This window comes from Pleurodeles waltl, chromosome 7 (genome assembly GCF_031143425.1).
Source record: "Pleurodeles waltl isolate 20211129_DDA chromosome 7, aPleWal1.hap1.20221129, whole genome shotgun sequence".
NCBI classification, from domain to species: domain Eukaryota; kingdom Metazoa; phylum Chordata; class Amphibia; order Caudata; family Salamandridae; genus Pleurodeles; species Pleurodeles waltl.
In genome coordinates, this window is record NC_090446.1 from 1265515318 (window position 1) to 1265542544 (window position 27227).

Here is a 27227-nt window from a genome sequence, read left to right on the forward strand (position 1 = left end):
AACTCCATTACCAATATGATGAGGGACTCTATGATCAACCGTTTCACCACATGGCGAGTGAAATATGACCAGACGTCATAGGCCCCCGAGGCTTGAGACTTCCACATCTGATTCCCTTTAGAAATATAACGTGTGTACTTGTTCTTATGATATATCAATGTGTTAAGGAGTGGAGCACAAGAAAGACAAGTGTTATAAAAAGCTTCAGAATACTACATATAATTATGTACCAAAGAATAGTCCTATAAAATAGAGTGACTAAATATGAATACACATAAAAGGAATAAAGAGAGCAAAACGAATGAATGACTAAACATGTACAAGCATTATAAAAAGCAGCAGAATGGTACATATAATTAGAAATCAAGACTTATTCCTTGTACATTAGAGTGAATGAATGAAGAGGGCAAAACGATTGTAAACTATATTTATTTTTATTCTCATTTTGTCTGTCTCGTTTAAACGTCCAATGCAAGGAGAGCTTTTCAAATACGTGTTTTATAGATAAGCACGAATACACCTCATGTACCAAAAACAAAGAAAGTGCTTAATTTTTAGTGCTAAGGATATATAGCATATTTTCAGAACCAATAAACAATCACTATTCATGTAAATGCACTATTTCACATAGGGAACGTTTCACATAGTTAAAACCACCGTTTCAGGAGATAATACGTGTATGAAGAAATGTAACATATGGTTGTAGTTTGCACACTGTGACTAATTAAAATGTGATAGTGGAAAGAAAATATAACTATAACATGTTAGAAAGCTCTCCTCCCAAGCTTCATTAAAAATGTTCCTCATTTAGGCACCGCCATTCAACAGATTCACGGGTCGTAACATGAGAAAAAGATATACATACTGTTTGAGGTGAGTGGCTGACTGAACATGCCACGGCGAATGTTTGAAACGCCTGAAGCACATCAGAAACGCCTTCTTTGTCCTGAAGGGCCCTCCCCGTGCATCTGGTTGCAAAGTATTAACTTTCTTAACTTATCTGAGTTCCTGACGGACCAGCCCTGCCACTTCTCTCCCTCCTTCCCGCTGCATATGCGTGCAGACAAAGAAGACCATGCAGACGTGAAAAGACAGAAATAAATGTAACAGACGTCATCTGCCTGACTACCGGAAAAGACGGACCAGACAGACGTAGTCACTGAGGCCGGCAAGCAGGAGCCAGATAGAAGATTTAGTGATGAGTGGACGTTGGCATGAGGTGAGTTGAACAAACAATGTCTATTATGTAACTGGTCTGAGATTTAGCAAACACTGAGGAGCAGATTTAAGAGCCCCGAGCTCTTGTAAGCGGTTGAACCACATTATGACTGCACCGGACACAATGTATGCAATTGGGATGTTCCTCCTTTAGGGGGACGAAAAAATGGCGCACGGAAATGTAAGAGATTTCCTTGTGCCATTTTTTCCGCACTTTTAACACCTGCTTTGAGCAGGCATTAAAAGGGGGCATACCATTATTTATAATGAGCCCCGATGGAATCTGCAGTCGTGCCAAAATGTTGACGCTACTCCAACACAGTACATCAATAGCATCAATAAAAATGACGCTATTGCCCCATTGCTACACTGCGCCATGGTGCTCCGTATTTTAAATAAGGTGCACACATGGTGGGCGTAGGGGGGCGCTAAGGGGCGCTAGGAAAGTGGCGCTGCACTGAGTGCCACACCAATCTGCCCCTTAATGTTTACACAAGTGAAGTTTTAAAGTTGCACACACTCAAAATACCTTGTGTAATGTTCAGAGTAATATTGTATAGTGCACCACATAAAATCAAAACGACTAAGCGAACTCTCTTTTTCTTTTCTAGCTCTGTTACTTTTCTCTAGATAAATATGTGTATATCAACATATATATCTTAATATCGATAAATAGATAGATAGATAGATAGATAGATAGATAGATAGATAGATAGATAGATAGATAGATAGATAGAGAGATAGATGTGGCCACTTGAACTTTTTATAAAGTTTTATGTAGATTTAGAAGTGCGCAAAAAGTTATAAGGTTCCCAGTTTGTCTTGAGATTTCTGCTTAAGGTTAGAGCAAAATTGCTGGATGAGTTTACACCAAGTGAAAATAAAATATAATGGCTCATCGACTAGAAATCCTTTTTTGGTTTGATGTAAATCTGTAGAGTGCTATAGAAACATTAGGATTCTCATCATATAACGATGTAACACATATAATAGTTCCTTTTGCTTTTCTTTAAACAACTGGCACTTTAGAAAGGGCATCAGTACATACTTTTACCTGCTTTGGTGTGAACCTCTGCAGTGTCCTCATCCAGTTAAACTTCGCTTGCTAATATTAGTTGGTATTGTGGATTGTTGATTCAGTAGGGAATTGGCACAGGTATATTAGGGACAGTCCAGTTGTTATAATAAAGGTTGGCCCCTTTTTTGATGGTGCATTATATGGACCTTTTTATCAAAGCGAGCCTTGGAAGAAATTGCCCTCATGAAGTAGTTAGAGTGACTCTTGGCTAGCCTGATTTTTTCATTTAAGAAGAGTTTTTACTTCTGAGATCTCTTGGTACACACCAGGCGTTGAAATACTATATTAAGCAACTATCTCAAACAAATCTTTCTGTGAGATCTGCCAAGGGTAATAAGGCACCATCCCTGGGGCACACGCTGCGTGTGCCCTTTCACTGAGAATACTGACAGAGTCCTCGCCTCTGCACACCATGAAACAGCACACCTTTACCATCTCAGAACATACTGGCATCAAATACTTTATTAAGTTCTCATGCAAACTCTAAAATGTGGATGTGACAACATGGAAAATCAAGACACATATCTTCCAAAATTGTAGCTGCATTAAGATACGGATGATTTACCATTAAACTGACAGTGTATTTCCCCAATATGAAGCATTATGAGGACGATCCTAAATGGACAGTCATTATAAAACCATCTATGTATAATAACCAAACACCCCTTTCAAGAGTTATTTTCAATAGAGAACAATGATGATTTTTTCTTACATATGATGACATAGCATGAATAGCTTTACAGTAATAAGTTTATGACACTTGCTATTTTCCAACCATCATATCTAAGTATATGTTCATGGCTTAGACCTCGTTGGAGTATTGTTCTCATCAACATCTACTCACTTTTGAAACAGACTATTGTTTATGTAACAGATGACCCCATGTCTTATTCATACCATTGAACTGTTAGTACTGTGTACTGCCCATTTTCATTGCCAGCAGTATAATCATATTCATCATTTTATTTTATTTTGATATTTGATTCCCAAGATGTTTGCAAACATATACTCTTCATTCACTAGGCTTCTGATACCTTATATTTGATTATTCTTTGGCTCTTCATATCCACATTCTGTATATTAAGACATAAGGAGGTGTTTTAAGAAGTATCAACACATACAGGTTTACATTTACCAGAATCCGGTTGCTTCCTGGTGCATCATGAGGCGTAACACACGCCTACATCTCCTAGAATCTGGTTCACCAAGACACGCAACTGACCCTTGGCAAAAGTATGCAGGGTTCCGAAGTACACCACCATCCTTGAAAGTATGAGAGTTTATGAGCCTACAACTCTCATAATCCCTTGCTTTCTGTTTACAGCACCACTCAGTACTAACCTGGGGGCTTAGAAATGTTATTTCTGGAATGTTAAAACCAACTCAAGCAGTAAGACATGAAGTGGCAAATGGGGCCAAATCAGGTATTCTTTCACCACCTACTTGTGTGTGATAAATTGTTGCACATATACCATTATGATTTTGGTGATATGTATCTTGATTAATATTTTATTCATACATTTTTTCAACGATATACAAACCCGGCTTTGTACCAGCTTTATCTGCTTCCTGTCTCTCGTAGCATCAAAGCAACAGACTTTACACATTGTTTCCTTAGTCTGTACATCACTCTGCCTCTACAATACATAGTGGTCTTTTTGTCTTCTCATCTTAGCTAAGTGTATATTGAATTCATTATATAATTAAATATATAATGGTGTAACTAATTGTTTTTTTAAAGTATTGTTGATGGTGAAACAGACTCTCTCCCCAATCACAATATCTTAGATTGTTTAAATAATCATATTTTATTAGTCCTACTGTACGCACCTACACCAATACAACTTAGAAAACATAAGGGGCAGCCTCCCCACACTTCTTCCCTCCTGTTCTCTCTCAATGACCTCACTCAGTGCGAAGTACATCTTCTGAAATATTCGTCATCCATAAAATATCAACACCCTACCCCATGTCCGCTAGTACATACCTATTGCATATACTTTTTTTTTTTTAATAAGTCTACTTTTTAATTAGACTTGTATGTTTATCTATATGTCCAAACTTAAAGTCCCCACTTAGTTCCTGGATCGGTCCTTGCGTGGTTGGTGCGAGTCACAGGGCACGAGTTACCCCATAACATTTACAGAAAAACTCTATTGAATAGACAAGAAGACGGTCACTTCAGATTTGATTTCAGATTTGAGATGTATTATGAAATTAATTTATTGAAAAGGATGAGCAGAACCCCTGTGGGTTTCGGTCATACGGCCTTGCCCACAGACTACACATTAAATAAACAATAGAAACAAACAGAGGTGGCAGTCAACACGACCTCAAGTTCTTCAGTATTGCACAGATACCATGTTGAAATGTGTCACATAAACCCTATAGGTATTGTCAAACTGGATGTATAATAGGAATATCCAGGTCACTGGTGTTAAACCCTCCAGAATTTCAGTATTTCCTATCTGTTAATTTACAGCGAACTGAAGAGCAATTCAATAGCGATCACAAGCATCAATAGTCATTAACATGTTCCCAAGTTTATCAGCAATCCACAGCTGCCATGTTGTAATGTTATGTTAACGCATCCTTCTATGTTAATTTATACACATCAGGACTCGTTTTAGGCCGATGAATCTTTGGACCCAGTGGTGAGACACCGTAAGACGAGATAACTGATCAATATATCAAGCAATATATCAATAATATTGTCAAAATATATCACCACAATATATTTCACTTTAGACATAAGCTAAACCGTCGGCGCAACCATGACCTTTCAGTCATGAATAACCACACCTTATTGAAGTTTTGTGAATTTTATTCCCTATTGATTACAATCTAATAGCAAATGTATTAATCTCAAACCAAGAAGCAAAAGAGCATAATCACAATGTGGTAATAATGCAAAGATCACGAACATAAGATAGTAATATGAAGATAACAAATCTAGACGCGTAAAACCTCATATATGTTTAGTTCAGCATAGCACCATGTCAGTCACGTCAGTACCGTCAGTCAAGATGAAATGCCTCACCTAACCACACTTAGCATCAGCATGTTGGACTTCATGCAAAACAATTTAGAACATCAATTTGGAAAACATCTGACTAAGGTCTCTAATCAAAAATACACAGCAGTTGTTACCTAGAAAGAAAAGGCAAATAAATGAATTTCAATAGCAACAGCATAATTACCCTCCTCAGAATAGATCAGCATACAGGATCAGTCTTCGTCTTCAGGACCTCAGTTAGATCGCCGTCAGTCTATCTAGTCTAAGGGCAGGGGACACTTCCCTCATAAGGAGGAAAATGCAATGGGGCGACTAAGGGTGAGGACGGGTTTATTAAGTCTCAAGTCACCAAACAAAGTGACAGAGTTTCTGGATGCAATCGATATCATTCCCTACCTAATGCTCTCGAGTCTCTTGTGTCATGGGTTTTTATCCCTTTTCCATAATACATTCCCCCAAAATTCTATTGGATAGTCACTACACCCCACTATCTGTAACCTATCAAATTATACATTAAGTAATGCATTTGTCATTTTACGATAATTTACAACTTTTTGATTGGTCTTCATAATTGACGTTTTTCGTAGGTGGCACATCCGGGGTTACTTCATTTTCTGGCACGTTCTTCGGGTCAAGAGTTCTCTTTTCCGTGGTTCAGTGTCCTTGAAAGTGTCCATATTTTGTTGCAAAGCGTACAATTTTATACTAAAGCAACTAGCATGCGGATGAGAATATAACGGTCAATTATACAATAAGCGGAGAAAATAACAAAAGCTGGGTCATGGCCTTTTGCAAGTCAGCACACTGGAGAAATTGAAAAATATTCTTTAATATGAGAGCTACACAGCTAGTTTTTCGACTCACGCTAACTTAAGGCTTATGGATTCTAATAAATGCAATCATTGTACGTGTTAACATATTCAATTTAATCAAAATACAAGCAATTATTTCTTACAGTCGACATTAGTTTATGCATATGATAATTCTCCACGTTTAAAATACGTTCAATGAATAATATTGTTAATGCAGCGTTGTTAATATAAGCATTTCACATCTAAAAATAGGTAATGTTTAAACTACGCTCCCTCAGTTACATTCCGTGACAAGTTCTTGAAATTCAAGATAGATACACCAGCTCTATGTACATAACACAGCAAATCCATCAATAGATATCTCCTCTATCCTTTGGTTTACAGTAGACATACTCCTTGCAATTCCTGTCCAATATATAAATGAAAAAACACCAATTATCTAAAGGGTACTGTTACCATCACACGTAATAAAATCAATACCTAAAGTATCCATCATGAGTCCAGGTAGTGTTGAGTGAGATCAACACATGTCCCGGTGCCCTGCCAAGATATTTGGAAAAATTATTGTATCTAGAGGCCTTAGCCAACATGTGCACCTCAAGCTACAAGATAAGTCCGTAGTGGACAACTTAGTAGTGCACAGGTTCCTCCTACATGTCACAGAGAATTACTCATATGAAGTTCACAAGCTGCAAATCACAAACCCTTATAGGCGTAACACACCACAACATCAATGATGTTCAACACAACCCAAAATGTAATGTACTCTCTGAATTCAATAAATAACACAGGAGCACTCATTCAGATGCAAGGTTATCAGTGTATCTATATTATATTCATAGTATTCAAATCAAATAGTACAATCCTAAATCTGACCTCAAAACAAACAGAAAAATAATTCTTAGCTGAGTAGGTGGGCTCATGCTCTTGCCTCCAGGGTGTGTGTGAGAAAAATACATCTGCTAATATCCATTGTACAAAAAGGTAACATGCAAGAGATAAGCAAAGTAACACGCTTTTTAATAACATATTTTTATTGTTTTTCAAACATGAGAAAAGGGGTACAATCTTATAAATGTCACACCATTTCTCAAAACTCCATCTATGGCCAATAAATAACATATAACCCCACCGTTGCATATAGGTAAGCCAAATTGTGCATAGCGGACAGTGAAAGGCTTCAATGTGATCAACACCGTAGAGCTCAGCCGTCTAAGTCCTAAATCCTAAGTCATTGGTTGTGCATAAGGATCAAATGAGAAGGATTGATACACGTTTCCTTGCATTTGCCAACTGTGCAACTGTACACGGCGTGTTGGAAGAATAAAGACAATACAAGTAACACTAACAGTTTCCCAAAAGCCAAGATTTAAAGAGGGTCAACGTCATGCAAATACTACCATGAAGGGGTGCCAGCGGCACTCTTGGAGATGGAGTGTGAAAGGCAACGTGGGATGTTTATGAGGGAAGAGGGTGCCCACATTTTTCCATTGTTTACAGGGTAGGGGATGTGAGCAGAGTGCTGGATCAAGTAGAAGGTCAATAGGGAGAGGTATGTATTAAAAGGGGAGGCATCGCTCAAAGTGTGCACAGTGGAGTAGAGGGCCTCAGGGCATTCCCTGCCTTCTGTGAGGGTTGTACATAGATCATCCGATTACCATGCTATGGAGTATATGTGGCAGTGCTTAATTTGCGCTGGTTGTTACCGGTGCATTGAGGGCTGGCACTTTGGCCCATATTTATACTTTTTTAGCGCCGCATTTGCATAATTTTTTGACACAAAAGCAGCACAAACTTGCAAAATACAATTGTATTTTGTAACTTTGCGCCGTTTTTGCATCAAAACGCAGCACAAATGTGGTGCAAAAAAAGTATAAATATGGGTCCTAGCTTTCTGCATCAGGCATTTACTGTGAGCAAAAGGCACATATGGGAAAGGCAAAGGAAGAGAAAAATGAAAAAGTGTTCAAAGGGAGAGAGCAGAAGGCTACAAGAGTGAGCTGAAGGGGCAGAGAGTGGCTGTGAATGGATTAAAGGGGCCCGAGAAAGCTTTCGTATTACGCTGGCTCGATGTTCTGTTTTTGTGCACATTTAATTGCAGCAGTTGCATGTTTCACAGGAGAGCTTTGGGCACCTGCACGTTTTTATTTACAAATTAAGCACTAATTTATGGAGGCCTCATGCTTCCACACTGTACAGGACCGTGCTTTTCCACGTTGCATAGAAGATCCCAAAGGGGACTTCTAATGCTTTGCAATGGCATGCTTAGCTAGAATTAGTGGTAAATCTGCGACACATCTATAAACTTTGTGCCAGGCTTGCCTTTGTCTGGGCGGGCACAGTTCCCAGAAGACAAGCTTATGGGGTAGTGTAACCGGTTCTACCTGTGGTACGTTGTATTTACGCTTACAACTGCTGCCAAAAACATAGCTATCTGAGGGCAACTTCACATCATAAGGTAAACATCCGGCTTGTGTATGTGACAGCAGGGGCAGTGAACTGTGGAAGCTTGTTAAGCACTCGGGGTGACTAGCTATGTTCTGTGAAGCTGATAATATTGTATTTGTTGTATTCTAGCATTACAGAAAAACTTTTGTCGATATTCAATTAGTTTGTTACATACCCTGTCTGTGAGTGTGTGCTCCAAGTTTGTTCCCCTGTGAGGTTTAAGCTTATCCACGGGGGAGTAGGAGTGATTGCAGTAATTTATTGAGCTACAGTGGCTGTATTTAGCCATGTATAGGTGATGCCTCGGTGGTAATGTGCCACCATTTTTTCATTAGGGCCAAAAGCCTTCTGTGTGTGAGAAAGGCCCCAGAGGGAGTTTTGAGTTGGCCTGAAAAGACTCAAAGGGAGATATTGTCCCATTCTCAAAAAGATGCTCTACTGTGGTGAGGCCAGCATTCGCCCAGTGAGCCATCAGTGCTTTGTTGTGAACGGGCAGGGGTGCAAATAAGAGAGACAGATATGTATCTGGGAGGTTCGAAATTGGGTCTCTGGTTGCCAGAGGTATGCACCCTGTTCAAGTAGGGACCACAATCCTAGTCAGGGCACGTCACAACACAACCTAAATTATCCTGTGCTCACCTTCTGGTAGCTTGGCACAGAGCAGGCAGGCTTAACTTTGAACGCAAACGTGTAAAGTATTTGTGTAATAACTCATACAGTAATACAGTGAAAACACCAGAAAAAAGTACTCCACACCAGTTAAGGAAAATAGATAATATTTGTGTGAATAAAATAAGAGCAAAACAACGCAAATCCAATATGCAAGTCAAGATGTAACTTTTTAAAAGGTTTAAATGAGTCTTAATCCTTAAGAATTAGTGGTTGTATCCTTTTAACACACTGTATCTGGGATGCGTCAAAAATAACAATGTAGAGGGGCCGCAGAAGAGGAGATGCATCAAAAAGTAAAGTGATGCACCAATTTTTCTGGTGCAGCAAAGGCGATGTGCTATTTCTTTCCACACTGCAAGGCAATGCCTCGGTTTCCAGGAGTTCAGCCTTGGTTCTTCACTGCAATGCGGGAAAATTTTTATGGCAAGGGATGATGCGTGGAAAATCCAGAGGCAACAGGCGCTTTGCCGATCTGACAGGTGATGCAGTGATTTTTTAGCCTTGAGACCTCAGAACAGGAGGCAAGCTTAATCCGAGCCCTTGGAGAGCACTTATCGAAAAAAACAGAATCCTTCCAGCAGTCAGGGGTCAGGAGGCAGCAAGGCAACAAGCAAGCCAGAAGTCCTTCTAGCAAAGCAGTCAAGATGAATCTTTTAGGCAGACAAGCATGCCCCTCTGACAGAGTACATGTGTAGATCCAAATGTTTCTGATTTGGTGGGGTCACAAACCAGGAAATATACCCAAAAGTGCCTTTGAAGCGAAGCAAACTTCAAAGAGTAGTTTTGAAGTGCACAAGTTCCCCTTTTAACCCAGCCCTGTCTGTCAGGATCCCTGTGGAGGGTTATGAGTCCTTTGTTTGAGGGCAGGCCATGGGTCTTTGACATGTAAGTGACAGCCCCTACAACCTTCCTGCCCAGGAAGACCCATCAATATGCAATATGCAGATGAATGCAGATGCAGCTGAGTGTCCTGTTGTTTGGCTGTCTGGGTGGAATGCACAAGGGGAGCTGCCAATCAGAACAGAACAAGCATTGAGTGGAGACTGGCTGTAAGGCACAGAGAGCACTAAGTGCAGAGAAATGCCTACTTTCAAAAAGTGACATTTCTAAAATAGTAATGTAAAATCCAACTTCCCCAGTAAATAGGATTTCTTACCATGATTTCAACCATACTAAACATAACAAGACTACTCCTCTCAGATCAGAAATTAACACTTAAAATATATAACAGAATTTCCAATGCTGGCCAATGAGAGGAACAGGCTTCACAGTAGTAAAAAAAACTTTGGAAGTTTTTCACTACCAAGACATGTAAAACTCACAGGTACATGTCCTGCCTTTTAAATACATAGCATCCTGCTGTGTGGACTACCTAGGGCCTACCTTAGGGGTGACATACATGTAATAAGAGAGGAGTTTAAGGCTTGGCAAGTACTTGTAAATACCAAGTCAAAGTGGCAGTGAAACTGCACACATGGGCCTTGCAATGGCAAGCCTGAGACATCAATGACAGCATCTGAACTAGTGCTTGTGTCAGAGTACAGTGTTGTGTAATATTAAAGGTAGGCAGCATTAATGGATGTCTTTGACCATTGTAGCGCCTCACACGTGTTCTTGATTTTGGTGGTGATCGTGTGAATTTTTTTGGGATTCGTCAGCCATGCGACCAAGCTCTTCAGTTTATTGTCTTCGTCATGTTGTCATGTTGATGCAGTGTAGTTGATACATCGCTGGCATTCTATCAAAGTGGCATGTTTCTCTCTAGCAGCTTGTAGGAGGGGAAACTGCTGAGTTGTCCATGACTGGCCTTCTAAGTTCCATATGCACCTATCTAGTGAGGCAAGCTGGGTAGTTAATTGTTTCTCAGTCTGATGGAGGTCTGTATACAGTGACCATGTAGGGTGAGCATAAAGACCTCCTTGATAGTGGACTGAGGGATGGTCTCATTGGCATTTTCCCTGACATATGCATCAGTAAATTCCCATTGTGAGTCTTGAAATACCACAACTTTTAAGGCAGCAGTTTGCAATCTCCATGTGGGGATAGGTGGAGTGCCCTTTGATCAGGCAAAATGGGGTAGTAGTAGGTTGTGATATAATTTGGTATGGCCCACGCGATCTATGATATATATCTCAGGTATGAGGCTGATATGTTCAACAAACCGATCCAGTCTGGCATGTACATGTGTAATTGTGTAGTGTCTAATAGTAAAAGTTTTTTTCTGGCCTAGGGGCATCTGTGGTGCCACTCATATATGAGGGCCCAATTTTGTTGCCAGCTTTGTAGGGCCTTCGCAGTAGAGATAATTGGGGCATTGGGTAGTGGTGGGTGTGAGCGATCAATGTGTGCATCGAATATATACGAATGAAGTTGCCACCTATGGCAAAGGGAAGATGAGGCCATGATGCCAGTAATGCAGACAGGGAAACAAAGAATAATGATTGTCATATGTTGGGTCTGTATATATTCCCTATCATGAGTAGTCATCCGTTCAGCCTGTCTCAATAAATACATTTCACCTATTGTAATCAAGAACTGATATAAAGTCAAAGGGGACCCCAAGGCTTATCCAGATGAGTGTTCCTCTAGTGTAGGAGGATTACCGTCTGGCCATAAGTCTATGTCGCCACTTGTCCTGTATCTTTCGCCCCTCTGCAACTGTTATGTGGGTCTCTTGAAGCATAGCAGTGTGAATACCTCATTGGTGCAGAAATGAATGAATTTTGTATTTATTTGTTAGTGATGAACATTCCAGGTCAAGAATTTATAAGTGGCTGTTAGAAATTGGGTATCTACTTGGCAAAGGTACTCACCCTGTCCAAGTAGGGACCACAATTCTAGTGTGGTAAGTCACAAACACACCCTAAATTATCATATGCAAACCTTCTGGTAACTAAGCACAGAGCAGTCAGACTTACATAAGAGGCAATATGTAAAGTATTTGTGCAACACCCAAGCAGTGACATAGTGAAGACACCACAAAAACACTCCACACAAGGTTAGAATAATAAATTATATTTTACATGAAGAAAACAAGACCAAAAGGACAAAAATCCAATAAGTAGAAGTTGAGATGTGAATTTTTAGAGAATAAACAAAACTGCTTAGAAGGAGAAAGCACCAACTGCAATGCTAGACCATGCCAAAGTCAAAACATCAGGCCTACTGCGATGGAGCGCAGGCCGACCACAAGACCTACGTAGGGCCCGCTGAGCAAAAATACCTTGGTCCTTGAGATGCGTCAGTTCCGACTGGAGAAACGCAGTTGATGCATCGGTTCTAGGTCCACGCTAAAGAAAGCAATGCACAGGCAGGATATGCATCGATTCCAGGCCACATAGAGGGGATGATGCATGGAACAGTTGGCAATGTGGTTTTCTGATTCTTGCAGCAGTACTGCTTTGTCCTTGATGGTGATTCAGTGTCCTGAAGCCTCACAGCAGCAGCAATGCAGTAGTGAATCTTCAACAGTGAAGGCAATACACTGGTTCCAATTGGCACAACAAGGTTGATGTGTGGTTCTTTGCAGGAACAAGTTGGAAGTCTTTTGTGCCCCTGAGACTTTAAAAAATAGGAGGCAAGCCAGCAAGTCCTTGAGTCCCTCTGGGTTCAAGTGATACAGGTCCAGTCCTTCTCTCCCAGGCAGGAGAACAGCAGGCAGCAGGGCGACTCAGCAAGGCAAGAGTCCAGCAAGTCAGGGAAACCAGCAGAGTAGCAGTCCTTTAAGCAGCACATCAATCCTTCTTCCTGACAGAGTCTTCACTGGTCCAGAAGTGCACTGAGTTGGCGGCGTCAGAGGCCCAGTACTTGTACCCAGTTGTGCCTTTGAAGTGGAGGAGTCTTCCAAGAAGGGTCTTTAAAGTGCACATGTCCTTTCTTCCCAGCCCTGGTCTAGACTATCAGTAGTGTGTAATCAGCCCTTTGTGTGGGGACAGGCACTGAATATTGAGGTGTAAGTGTCCTCCCATCCCTCCATTCTTTCCCAGGAAGAGCCATCAGATTGCAGATGAGTTCTCAGACCCAATCAAGATGTGTATTGGAGAGAGGCTGCAAGTGCGGAGAGCTATGAAGCATAAAAATGTGCTCTTTCTAAAAAGTGGCATTTCTAAAATAGTAAAGTTAAATCCAAATTTACCAGTAAAGAGGATTTTTTTCATTTTACTATCCCAATGATATGAAACATGATATAGCTACTCCTTCTCTATCAGGAATTACAGCTTAAAAGTTTAATAAAGAATACCAAATGTTAACCAAAGATAGGGGTGGGCCTCACAGTAGTGAAAAACAAATGTGGGAGTTTTTCGCTACCAGGACATGCAAAACTTAAAAGTGCATGCCCTACCTTTTACTGACACAGCACCTTGTCTTATTTGCCACATAGAGCTTTCATTAGGGGTGACTTATGTATAATAAAAGGGGAGTTTAAGAATTGGCAAAGGGTTTTACATGCCAAGTTAAGGTGGAAGTAAACATGCACACAAAGACTCTGTAATGACAAACCTGAGCCATGGTTTGTGGCTTCTGAAGTGCGTAGCACAATGAGTAGTGCAGGCCCACTACTAGCATTTAATCTACAGGCACTTTACTAGGGACTTATAAGTAAATTAAATATGCCAGTTGGGGTTAGGCCAATGTTACTATGATTCAGGGGAGACAGCACAAGCACTTTAGCACTGGTTAGCAGTGCTCAGAGTCCAAAAATGAGGTCAGAAAATGGAGGGAGGCAGGCAAAAAGTTTGGGGTAAGACAAATCTAAGGCTGTCAGGTCTAACAGTGGCCATCCCAAGTGCTAACCCCTTTGGTGCGGGCGTCGGCCACACACCCTCCCTGGTGCGGGTCACGACCAGTGGCCGACACCAGGAAGGGCATTAATAAATCCTCGGGTGCGTCGCACCCGAGGATTTATTTATTTATTTTTTTACTTCCCTGGGGAGACACGGAAACTACCGTGTCTCCCCCCACCCGCCCCTTTGTGATGTCAGCGTGCCGCGAGGCGCGCTGACGTTGCAAAGGTGTTTTCCCCATCAAAGCAGGAAGCAGCCTTGCGGCGGCTTACTGCTTTGATGGGGAAAACGGCCTTTTCCACGTTCGGGAAGGCCTCGTAAGAAAGGGGAGAGTCTCCCCTTTCTTACGAGGCCTTCCTGAAAGTGTTTCCTGGCCCCCGGTCCCAGCTGTGCTGCGATCGGGGGCCAGGAAACACTTTCAGGTTTCCTGGCCCCCCCGATCGCAGCACTGTTTCTGGCCCCCGATCGCAGCTGTGCAGCTGTGCCTTCTGAAACAGTTTCAGAAGGCCTCGTAAGAAAGGGGAGAGTCTCCCCTTTCTTACGAGGCCTTCTGAAACGGTTTCCTGCCCCCCGGTCGCAGCACAGCTGCGATCGGGGGCCAGGAAACCCCACTAGACACCAGGGATTTCACTTTTGGGGGGCGGCACAGCTGCGATCGGGGGCCAGGAAACCCCACTAGACACCAGGGATTTCACTTTTGGGGGGGCGGCCCCCCTGCCCCCCCGGCATAATTTTTATTTATTTTTTAAAAGGTAGGTGCCCCCTACCAAAAAAAAAATAATAAAAAAAAATGAAATGACAGGGGGTCGCACCGTGGGCAGGGTGATCCCCTGTGGGGGCAATTTTTTTTTAGATGTTGTAGGGTTTCCCTGGGGGCCATTTTGGCCCCCAAGGAAACCATACAATAACAAAAAAAAAAATATATGTATATATATATATCTATATATATCTATGTAGATAGATATATCTAGGTACATGGATATATCTATAGATATATCTATGTATATATATATATATATATATATATATATATATATATAGAGGTAGATCTGTATCAAAGAGATTTATAAAGCGCGCTACTCACCTGTGAGGGTCTCAAGGCGCTGGGGGGGGACGGGGGGAGGGAAAGGGGCTGGGAGGTTCACTATTAAAAAAGCCAGGTTTTGAGGCCCTTTCTGAAAAGAAGTAGGTTTTGGGTCTTGCGAAGGTGGGTTGTGAGTGCGTTCCAGGTTTTGGGTGCAAGGTAGGAGAAGGATCTGCCCCCGGTGGTGGTGTGTTTGATGCGGGGGACAGAGGCGAGAGAGAGGTCAGCTGAGCGGACGTTTCATGTGGGGGTGTGGAAGGTGACTCTCGTTGAGGTAGGCAGGGCCTGTGTTGTGGAGTGATTTGTGTGCGAGGATGAGGATCTTGAAGGTGATCCTTTTGTCAATGGGGAGCCAGTGGAGGGATTTGAGGTGTGGAGAGATGTGTTCGTGTCGGCGGAGGTCGAGGATGAGTCGTGCTGCTGAGTTCTGGATGCGTGTAGTTTGCGCTTGAGTTTTAGAGTGGTGCCGGCGTAGAGGGTGTTTCCGTAATCAAGCCTGCTGCTGATGAGTGCGTGAGTGACAGTTTTTCTGGTCTCTGTGGGGATCCATTTGAATGTTTTTCAGTATACGGAGTTTGTTGAAGCATGAGGAGGTAAGAGCGTTGATTTGTTGGGTCATCAACAGGGAGGAGTCTAGGATGATGCTGAGGTTGCGTGCGTGGTTGGCGGTGGTGGGTGCAGGGCCTAGCGTGGTGGGCCACCATGGGGGGTCCCAGGTGTTTTTGTGTGGGCCAAAGAGGATTATTTCGGTTTTGCTTGAGTTGAGTTTCAGGTGGTTGGCTGTCATATATATATATCACTTTTGTCAATATGTGTGTGGTTTCCCTGGGGGGAAAAGGGTCCGACTTGTCTAGTGGCAGTTTTAGTGCCATAAAGAAGCGCAGAAGGTTTATATGCCTACTGCAAAAACCACATCTGTATTTTATGTACTGTTGCACGTATCTCACACACACCATCGATTTTGTGACTGTCTACGTAGGCTAGTGTTTTAGAGCAACAGTTTAGCCAATAGCAGAGATGGCATCTTGATGGATGACTGCTGCCTGCACTCGGGTTATAGAGGACCGCTCTGACATAGGATCAGAGACTGAGAAATCAGATACTGAGACAGCATCTGAGGGATAGGACAATGGCGCTGACTCTGGGAGTGATTTTTCAGTCAGAGGAGTCCCATTCGAAAACTCCTCTTCCAGTACATTATGAGGGAGGTGATGAGGACAGTCCTGCTGTCCCTTCGCAAGCTGTTCGTGCAACTGGGTAATAGTGGGTTAGGCCAACCCAGAGAGCAGGTGAATGCGGCGGCAAGCAGAGAGAGAGTGCTCTCTTGGGAGCTCCCCAATTTAGTTCAGCCCCAAATTCCACCACCCAAATCATATTGTGGAGACATCAAAATTGTCTATGGCAAAACAAACTGGTTTTGTAAGGCAGGCACCTGTGTTTTTGGTCCTGGATTCGGCGGCCATATAGAGAAACACACTAAACCCAAACATTTCTGGAAACTAGACATTCGGGGGAGTCCACAGAGGTGTGACTTGTGTGGATTCCCCAAAGTTTTCTTACCCAGAATACCCTGCAAAGCTGAAATGTTGAAAAAAAACTCTATTTTTCTCGCATTTCTGTCACACAAACTACAGGAATATGCTGGGATCCACAACATTCCTACCACCCAGTGACTCCTCACCTGTCCTGATAAAAACACTACCCCACTTGAGTGCCTACACCTAGTGCCTGTGTCAGGAATGGATCACCCCAGGGTCAACAGCTGCCTCACGTAAGGACCAACATTGACCGTTGTGTGATCTATTCCTGTCGCAGGCACCAGGCCTAACCACACAAGTGAGGTATCATATTTATCGGGAGACGTGGGGGAACACTGGGTGGAAGGAAATTTGTGGCTCCTCTCAGATTCCAGAACTTTCTGTCACCGAAATTTGAGGAAAACGTGTTATTTTAGCCACATTTTGAGGTTTGCAAAGGATTCTGGGTAACAGAACCTGGTCCGAGCCCCACAAGTCACCTCATCTTGGATTCCCCTGGGTTTCTAGTTTTCAAAAATGTGCTGGTTTGCTAGGTTTCCCCAGGTGCCGGCTGAGCTAGAGGCCAAAATCTACAGGTAGGCACTTCTCAAAAAACACCTCTGTTTTCTTCCAAAAATTTGGATGTGTCCACGTTGCGCTTTGGGGCGTTTCCTGTCGCAGGCGCTAGGCCTACCCACACAAGTGAGGTATCATTTTTATCGGGAGACTTGGGGGAACGCCGGGTGGAAGGAAATTTGTGGCTCCTCTCAGATTCCAGAACTTTCTGTCACCGAAATGTGAGGAAAACTTGTTTTTTTAGCCACTTTTTGAGGTTTGCAAAGGATTCCCGGTAACAGAACCTGGTCCGAGCCCCGCAAGTCACCCCTCCTTGGATTCCCCTAGGTCTCTAGTTTTCAGAAATGCACAGGTTTGGTAGGTTTCCCTATGTGCCGGCTGAGCTAGAGGCCAAAACCTACAGGTAGGCACTTTGGAAAAAACAGCTGTGTTTTCTATAAAAAAAATAGGATGTCTCCATGTTGTGTTTTGGGGCATTTCCTGTCGCGGGCACTAGGCCTACCCACACAAGTGAGGTATCATTTATCATCAGACGTCTATTTGAGAAATGCCCTGCAATTCACATGCTAGTATGGGCACCTCGGAATTCAGCGATGTGCAAATAACCACTGCTCCTCAAAATCTTATCTTGATCCCATTTTGGAAATGCAAAGGTTTTCTTGATACCTCTTTTTCACTCTTCATATTTCAGCAAATTAATTGCTGTATACCCAGTATAGAATGAAAACCAACTGCAGGGTGCAGCTCATTTATTGGCTCTGGGTACCTAGGGTTCTTGATGAACCTACAAGCCCTTTACATCCCCGCAACCAGAAGAGTCCAGCAGACAAAACGGTATATTGCTTTCAGAAATCTGACATCGCAGGAAAAAGTTACAGAGTAAAACATAAAGAAAAATGGCTGTTGTTTTCAGCTCAATTTCAATATTTTTTTTATTTCAGCTGTTATTTTCTGTAGGAAAACCTTGTAGGATCTACACAAATGACCCTTTGCTGAATTCAGAATTTTGTCTAGTTTTCAGAAATGTTTAGCATTCCGGGATGAGCTAGAGGCCAAAACCTACAGGTAGGCACTTTGGAAAAAACAGCTGTGTTTTCTATAAAAAAAATAGGATGTCTCCATGTTGTGTTTTGGGGCATTTCCTGTCGCGGGCACTAGGCCTACCCACACAAGTGAGGTATCATTTATCATCAGACGTCTATTTGAGAAATGCCCTGCAATTCACATGCTAGTATGGGCACCTCGGAATTCAGCGATGTGCAAATAACCACTGCTCCTCAAAATCTTATCTTGATCCCATTTTGGAAATGCAAAGGTTTTCTTGATACCTCTTTTTCACTCTTCATATTTCAGCAAATGAATTGCTGTATACCCAGTATAGAATGAAAACCAACTGCAGGGTGCAGCTCATTTATTGGCTCTGGGTACCTAGGGTTCTTGATGAACCTACAAGCCCTTTACATCCCCGCAACCAGAAGAGTCCAGCAGACAAAACGGTATATTGCTTTCAGAAATCTGACATCGCAGGAAAAAGTTACAGAGTAAAACATAAAGAAAAATGGCTGTTGTTTTCAGCTCAATTTCAATATTTTTTTTATTTCAGCTGTTATTTTCTGTAGGAAAACCTTGTAGGATCTACACAATGACCCTTTGCTGAATTCAGAATTTTGTCTAGTTTTCAGAAATGTTTAGCATTCCGGGATCCAGCATTGGTTTCACACCCATTCCTGTCACTAACTGGAAGGAGGCTGAAAGCACCAAATATAGTAGAAATGGGGTATGTCCCAGTAAAATGCCAAATTTGTGTTGAAAAATTTGGTTTTCTGATTCAAGTCTGCCCGTTTCTGAAAGGTGGGAAGATAGTGATTTCAGCACTACAAACCCTTTGTTGATGGCATTTTCAGGGAAAAAACCACAAGCCTTCTTCGGCAGCCCTTTTTTCCCATTTTTTGGAAAAAACTGAATTTTCACTGTATTTTGGCTATTTTCTTGGTCTCCTCCAGGGGAAACTACCAACTCTGGGTACCATTAGAATCCCTAGGATGTTGGAAAAAAAGGACGCAAATTTGGCGTGGTTAGCGTATGTGGACAAAAAGTTATGAAGCCCTAAGCGCGAACTACCCCAAATAGCCAAAAATGGGCTCAGCACTGGGGGGGAAAAGGCCCAGCAGCTAAGGGGTTAAGTAATGCCATCACGTTGAACCACTGGCAGACCTGGAAGGAATCTTATGGGACACTGTGTCCGATATAGGGAGCTTAGACCCTTCCTTGGCTGTATCCATTGCAGTAACTCCTTCCACCCAAGGTGGGGACCCAAACTTTCCCCACCCAAGTAGGAAGTAATTACAACTAGAACAGTACATTGTAAACAAACTGTATGCTGCACTGGAACCAGCTGAAGGTCTGTCCGTGCAAGACGCTGAATGAATGTGGGCGGGCAGCACAGGTATGCAGCCTGGAAATTGACATTTGGTTAGCAATACACCAAGTTGTAGCTCCACTTGCCCGCCTTGTGACTCCCATTGCTCCCCGGATCCTAAATCAAATCATTAACATTTATAAAGCGCGCTACTCACCCGTGCGGGTCTCAAGGCGCTAGGGGAAAGAGGGGGTTACTGCTGCTCGAAAAGCCAGGTTTTTAGGAGTCTCCGGAAAGCGGAGTGGTCCTGGGTGGTCCTGAGGCTGGTGGGGAGGGAGTTCCAGGTCTTGGCCGCCAGGAAGGAGAAAGATCTCCCACCCGCCATGGAGCGGCGGATGCGAGGGACGGCAGCGAGTGCGAGGCCAGAGGAACGGAGGAGGCGGGTGGGGACGTAGAAGCTGAGGCGTCGGTTGAGGTATTCCGGTCCCTTGTTGTGGAGGGCTTTGTGTGCTTGGGTGAGAAGTTGAAAGGTGATCCTTTTGCTGACTGGGAGCCAATGCAGGTGTCTCAGGTGCAGTCTCGTGAACATAGATATGAAAGGTCAAACATACTACTGGGCAGCCACTCCCCACCACTACAGAAGGGAGGTTACAGCATTCAGGAAGTTGGCAGTTAAGTTAGCTCATCTGAGGTTTGGAGCATTACAAGAGGTAGTATTGTTACCATGCTGCTACAAGAGTCTGAATCAGAGACACAAGAGCAAATTTGCCCCCTCGCAGTACCCAAGAAATCCAAGGATAACCTCTGGAAAGATGTCCCCACACCCACTGCCTCACGTTGATGGAACAGGACTTGTGTTGGTGAGGGAGGGGGTGGGGCGGCAAGGATTCCTGCAACTCTGCCATGGGGTCCATTTGTGGGCAGAGAGGACAATGGCTGTGAGTCCCAAGCCTCCCCATGTCGGTAAAAAACCTTTGAAAATCACACAATTTCTTTGGTCAGTTGTGGGGGAGCACCGAACCCCATAGCCATAGATCCTTGATACAATCCATTGTAATGAACCTATTATATGCATAGAACGGTCAACTTTGAATGGCAATTTGTTTTTCAGAGCCTCTCTATAGCCCAAAATGAAGCCTTCATGCTGCATCCTATTAACCCTTGCCATTCTCCTCCTTCTTGAGTACTTCTGAGGAATATCTCTTGGTGAATTGTAGGACAGCCCCATTTGCGCTATTATTATACAAGCAGTCTTAGTGCCATAAAGTATGCTAGTCAGATAATCCTTATTTTTTTGCAAAATGTTGTGTATTTCATGCACAATTATAAAAAATTATGATTTTGGAGCAAAATGTGATTTACTAGTATCAGGCAGGAGAACAGCAGGCAGCCCTGCAGGCAACCAAGGCCATCCCTGTCAGGAAAAATTTACAAGAAAGTCAGGAAAATGTTCTGCGCAGCAAATGTCTGTTATGAGGTTTATTCTGCACTACTCTATTGCAGATGAAAATAACACAAGCGTTCATAATTTTAAAAAAAACATTTGTACAACACAATATTTTACTGCAGTAATTTAAATATCTCTCATGCCTAACTAGAATATGGAATTGGCAAAAATCATTCAAGCCAATTTGAATCCTTTGAAAACTCACTGATATGCTGTATGTTTTGCTAATTTTTTAATAGTACTCCCATAAAATTCCCACTCCAGCAGCTCTTTCACTCCAGTGGCCTCTATATAATTACACTAAAGTAAACAGAACACAATTTTCGCACCTTGGAAGAAAAAGAAGAACCGAAGACGCCAAATTCAACCTTCCCCACTCAATTTCCATAGCTTCTCATGTGTCTGCTTAGGGGCCAAATTTCAGTGCCCAATAGTGCTCTCCATTGACTCTCCCAAATGTAGGGGTAGGACTCTTCCATCACCACTCATTGTGAATTAATGAACATGAATTTTGGATACACCACATAGAGAATTGGCAAGCTCACAACCTACTACAGCAGTGGTTATGTTCACAAGAACTACAATCTACCTTCCTGATCATCCTGCTGGCATCATTATTGCTACCCACCTCTGTTGATTCAGTATGTTCTGTCCCTTCAGCAGGTTCCAGTTGTTCTGCATTGCATTGTTTGACAGCCTTCCTCGGTTATAGTTTCACGCATGTAACATAAGTGTTTCCTCTCCTTTGATCTTGCACCTGTTGCCCACCATTGGGAAAGTCAGACTGATTTATTCCCTTGCTTGATTCACACTCCTGCTTTGTATTCTCAGGGAGTTTCAAGCATATCAGAGAAATGTAATTTGCACTTGAGGAGTACCGTTAAATTTGGCAAGAAAAGGAGCATGTAAAATATATTCACTGCTCAGGGCTTTTCTGTATATGTGCAAGAGGTACTTCTGACCTCTCTAAACTTACCACTCCACAAAGCAGCACTATTTTAACAATTGTCACGAAATAATTAGGGGTCTTCCATTCTGCCACCTTAGGAATGACAACCGCTTCTAATGCAGACCCTACGCTTTTGTCATATTGGTTGGGATTGTTTAACATCTCCGAGAGGCTGTTCTGCAATCCTTGAACCGCATTCTCTCTACAGGAATCCCCCAGGGAAGGATCTCAAGTAATAAGCAAGAAAATGAAACTCCTCAAAATATGTAGTTTGGTAAAAAAAATGTTTTTAAAACTTTGCACATGTATAGTGCACTACTCACCTGTTAGGGTCTCAAGCCACTGTAGAACCCCTCCTGGCTTTTCCCTGTGAGGTGCCCACTCCTGGGCACCCCCAAGGTGAAGCCAGGCATCAAAGCACTGTGAGGGCAGTTGTGGAGATTAACCAAGCTATTGTCCAGAGTTACAGAGTGGGACCCATTAATTAGATAAGGCACCAAGGTGAGAAATATCTGGCCCATTGCCCAGAGTTACACCTATTAATTAGATTAGGCACAAATATCTGGTCCATTGCACAGAGTTACACCCATTAATTAGATTAGGCACCAAGGTGAGAATTATCTGGTCCAAGGGAATTGAGCCCAAGACCCGCTGATGCAGGAATTGAACCCTGGTCCTGGACCAGATCTCTGCATCAGGATCTGCTGCTCTAACCATTGTGCCACACTTCTCCAAATAACATGGAAATCTAGTTTATTTATTAACTACTTATGGTGGTACATATATATATGTACCAATATGCATTGGAAAGACATCTTAGAATAAATAAGTAGTCCACCAACAATTAAATCCCCCAACTTGTGGGTTGATTTTATTAATAACCAATGTACTTACATTTAAGTATTCGGTCTAAATGTAAATTTTCCTTAACGGAAATGCAGATTGAACTTACCCCCAACCCTAACTAAATTCAAATTTTAAACTAATTTGTTTTCCCATTGTGGCGAGAGATATTTTGCATCAAGTATTAGTATTAGGAGCTTCAAATAAATGTATTTATTTTATATTTTTCAACATTGTAGACACCACTCACTGACAAATTGGTGGAAGTTCACCCTTAAGCTAAAAGTTCCAAACAACTTTTATGTCATAATTAAATACGGTCAGGAGCCAGCAACAATGCAGTTCATTTTTGATATATTTGCTCAGGGCATTGTTAGTCATTAAATAAGGTGCAGACATCACTTGATATTATTATACTTAATAATCACCTACCCAGCACTTGAATGGAACTGCGGCCATGGTCCAAGAGCTAATTAAAAAATGTATATAGATTGTTTTAACCCAAAGCTTTTCTTCATGGAAGATTCAGAATAGCAAATGTAAGACGATCTCATACACCTGTTAAGTCTCTGACTGCACTCTTGAAAGTCGTTAGGAAGGATAACACGATGCTCCTCTATGTCCACATCCCTATGGTTACCCGGTACACAAACTAGAACATGGGTTGACACATTTGGCAGCTCCTGCAATATGTAGTTTAATGTCCACTGCTTGGTGATATCGGGTATCATGACAACTCCATTACAGTTCTGTAAAACATCAAGAAACTCTGCTTTAAGTGCAATCTGAGCATCAAACGTTTGATGCTCATTCTCCAGTTTCATGCCTTCCCACGTTTCTTGCATTTACTTTTGTCCAGCAAGTCCATTACTTCAACCTTCACAATATGATCACCATTTTTGTAGTTCTGGTGTATGCTGGTGACCTAACTCTCCTGCTTTGGTATGTACTCTTTGGCAAACTTCTTTCCTTGGACCTGGTGCCACGAGGTGGTTTTTCATGTGTTCCTGTCAACACAGTTGAGCATGTTCATGTTATACTGGACTCCCTTAGCAAAATGCCTCTGCAGTGCCTAGTTTATGGCCTGTAATCCAGCAGTTATCTTGTTTTTCTCAAGAGGAACCCAGTCGTACCTGTCCAACTTCATCAACACCAAAAATACCATGGCTGGACTGAGATTAAATTCTAGTTTGTAAAACCATTGACAGCAGCAGAGGCCAAAAAGCTTTCTGTTTGCAATGTCTTACCCCTTCCAAGTAAGATTTTGTGCCAGGCTTAGTGTCCGCAACAGGAAACAGCCCAAAACGCAACGTGGACCCATCATCATTTTCCATTAAAAACGGACCCCTTTTTTGCTATGCGTATAGCAGTGGATTTTGGGCCCTAGCTCAGCCGGCCACTAGGGAAACCTAAAAAACCTCTACATTGTTTAAAATTAGACACCTAGAGGAACCCTAGCCTGAGAGCCCGTAAGTTAATTCGGAGGAGGATCCCTCCAAGTAATTTGCCAGGGGGGGCTCAAGTTCTGTTAGGTCACTGAGCCCCAGCACTCTTGTACATCGATGATACAGTCAGGAGCGGCTCCTCTGTGAGAGGGGAAGAGCATCACCAGCTGAGAAAATGCCCCAAAGCAGCTGAAAAATAACATGGAAATCAAGTTTATTTATTAACATTTGTTTTTTAGCACTCCATCCTGAACCAACTATCAGGACGGGGGGGGCATTTGCTGCCGAGTGGGAGCAGGGAGCTGTGCACTATATTTAAGGTGCACATGTTCTTTTGTCTTGCGACGGCCAAACTGATATGCACACTTTAAGCTTCTCTAACCCAGCTGTCTTAAGACAGCTGTGTTAGAGAAAGCACAGGCCTCCAGTGCTCTTAAGACGCTAAGAGAGGCCACTGCCTCCAATCCTGATGCTTCTCTCATGCTGGTTAACAGTATGAGAGCAGTGCCATGATTGGGTACTGCAGTTTCCTGGGTACAGATCTTCAAAGACACTAAAGCGAGGCAGACGTTTTGTCAAGAAAAGAATGTGAGTATTTTTTTTCAAGTCTGTTAATGCCACTCCACCACTCTAATTGTATGGCAGCTGCCACTGGATACTGTTATTTTGGAGAGAACAAACTTAGGGTTACAGTATTCATGCAAGGGCCTTTCCCTTCCAATCAGTGCAGTGCAGCAAGGTGGCTTGTTGCATTGCGCTGCCTGAAAGTTTGATAAATCAGGCCCTAAGCGTCTAGTACAGCTGTAATAATGTGAAACAGGCATTGAAAATGCCAATAGGTCTCACATTTGTGAGAATTAGAGATTTTGGCATTGTAAATGAGTATGGCCCTCATTATGACATTGGCGGAAAATCCCGCTTCCCGCCACTCTGACTGCCGCCAACCTACCGCTGCCGCGGCAGACATCCGCTCACCATATTATGACACACATACACCAATCCGTTACTATTCAGTCACAGACACAAGTCAGCCACACCAAAGGTCAGTGATAAACTGGCAGTATCAAAACCCACACCGTTATGCCAACAGAACAACACCCACCACATTATGACCCACGAATCACCACGATTGACATTCAACTGCGGTAAACCATTGGCTGTACATACCGCTGCACTTAAAATACACACACACATACAAAACAGCATCACATTGGACAATTCAAACAACACACACCTGACACCCATACACACACCACACACCCACACCACTATAAAGCACACATCCACATTACCCACAACCCCTTACGAATACAAATCATTGCCAACAGACTGACACCACGACTACAGAAAAGACCAGACCCACACACCACCATCACCTATACACCACCCACACACCTTACATCACACACACCAACACATCGCCCTACACAGCCTCACCCACACTACTCAGAGAACACCCATGGCACCACAAAGACACCCCCGATTCTCAGAGGAGGAGCTAAGGGTCATGGTGGAGGAAATCATCCAGGTAGAGCCACAGATACGTGGTGCACATGTGCAGCAGATATCCATTGCTAGGAAGATTGAGCTATGGTGGAGGATCGTGGACAGGGTCAACACCGTGGTACCGCACCCAAGAACCATGGACGACATCAGGAAGAGGTGGAACGACATACAGGGTACATTCCATTGCAGCAAGACACCAACTCGCTGTACATAGGACTGGCGGTGGACCCCCACGTCCACCCCCACGTCCTCCTCCACAACTAACAACATGGGAGGAACAAGTCTTGGCAATCATGCATCCTGAGGGCCTGGCAGGAGTATCAGGAGGACTGGACTCTGGTAAGTCAACTCACTATTTCTATCGCCCCCCCTACCAGCATGCCATCTCATACCCTCACCCTCACCCTCACTGCCATCCCTCCACCACCTCCCACACACCCTACCATCACATATCACTCATCCCAATGCCAAGCCCTGCATGCCATACCAATGCATGGACACCACTCACAGACCTGCATGAACACCTATCACTAAAGCATGCACACTAGAGAGAATCAGCTAGCCCACCACAAACCAACTCACACAAGTGAAAGCTGCCAGAGTGAATACAACCAAAAAGGGCAACCCACTGATGCACAATATGTCACACACAGAAACAATAACACTGCATTCACATCCCCACAGGTACCCCAGCCATTGTCACCGGAGAAAAGGTGCCAGTAATATCCAGTCCTCCCACAGAAGAGGCCCACAGTGATGACAGCGACTCTGGACGCCTGGATCTGGATGACCAACCTGGCCCATCATGGACCTTTGGACAGTCAGTAACCCAGCCACATTCACACACCACCACAGAGCCTCCCCCCTCAGGAAACACCAACTCAGTACCCACCCATCGTACCCATACCTCTGTACCCAGGACATGCCATTCAGCAGTGTGTCCACCACTACAGGGCAGTGGGCACACAGTTCAGGGGACAGAGGCACAGGACAACAGGACACTGAGTGGACTGCTGTGCGCCAGGGGGAGGACAGGCCCAGGGAACCGACTCTCCAGTTGGCACTCACCGAGCTCCTGGGAGCATACCAACATTCCCAGAATACACTGGGCAAGATCCTGGCCAATGTGCAGGAGAACAGGCGGCTGTAGGAGGGACAGTACCAAGGGATCAGGGAGGACTTGCAGGCCATTAACACCATCCTGGTCTCCATTGCAGGGTGTGCTGGCAGACATGGCCAACATTATGAGAGAGGCAGCCTCACAACAGCGGGCCCCTGCCACAAGCCAGACATCTGAACTGCCTTCCACCTCCGCTGCCGCTGGTGGAAAGGAGGCCCCGCCACAGGACCAACAGGCCACCAGCACCCCTCCCCCTGCAGAAGGAGAACCACCCTGCAAACCTTCTCTGTGATCCAGGCAGAAGCCAGAGACTATTGCCAAGACTCTCTCCAGGAAATGAGACTCTCCTGATT

At 43.3% G+C, this 27227-nt stretch overlaps 1 protein-coding gene and 1 pseudogene across 2 annotated transcripts in view; one reads left to right on the forward strand and one right to left on the reverse strand.

Annotated features, from left to right (window-relative positions):
• Positions 1-981: 981 nt before the first annotated feature.
• Positions 982-27227, forward strand: part of LOC138246152 (histo-blood group ABO system transferase-like) — a 384171-nt gene continuing 357925 nt past the window's right edge. The window contains exon 1 of one of the 2 annotated variants that reach the window (XM_069200434.1): positions 982-1219. The gene's annotated coding sequence lies outside the window, so the exon portion shown is untranslated. The remainder of the gene's footprint in view (positions 1220-27227) is intronic. The other variant, XM_069200432.1, reaches the window with a different exon arrangement.
• Positions 23277-23968, reverse strand: LOC138247017 (rab-like protein 6 pseudogene; annotated as a pseudogene).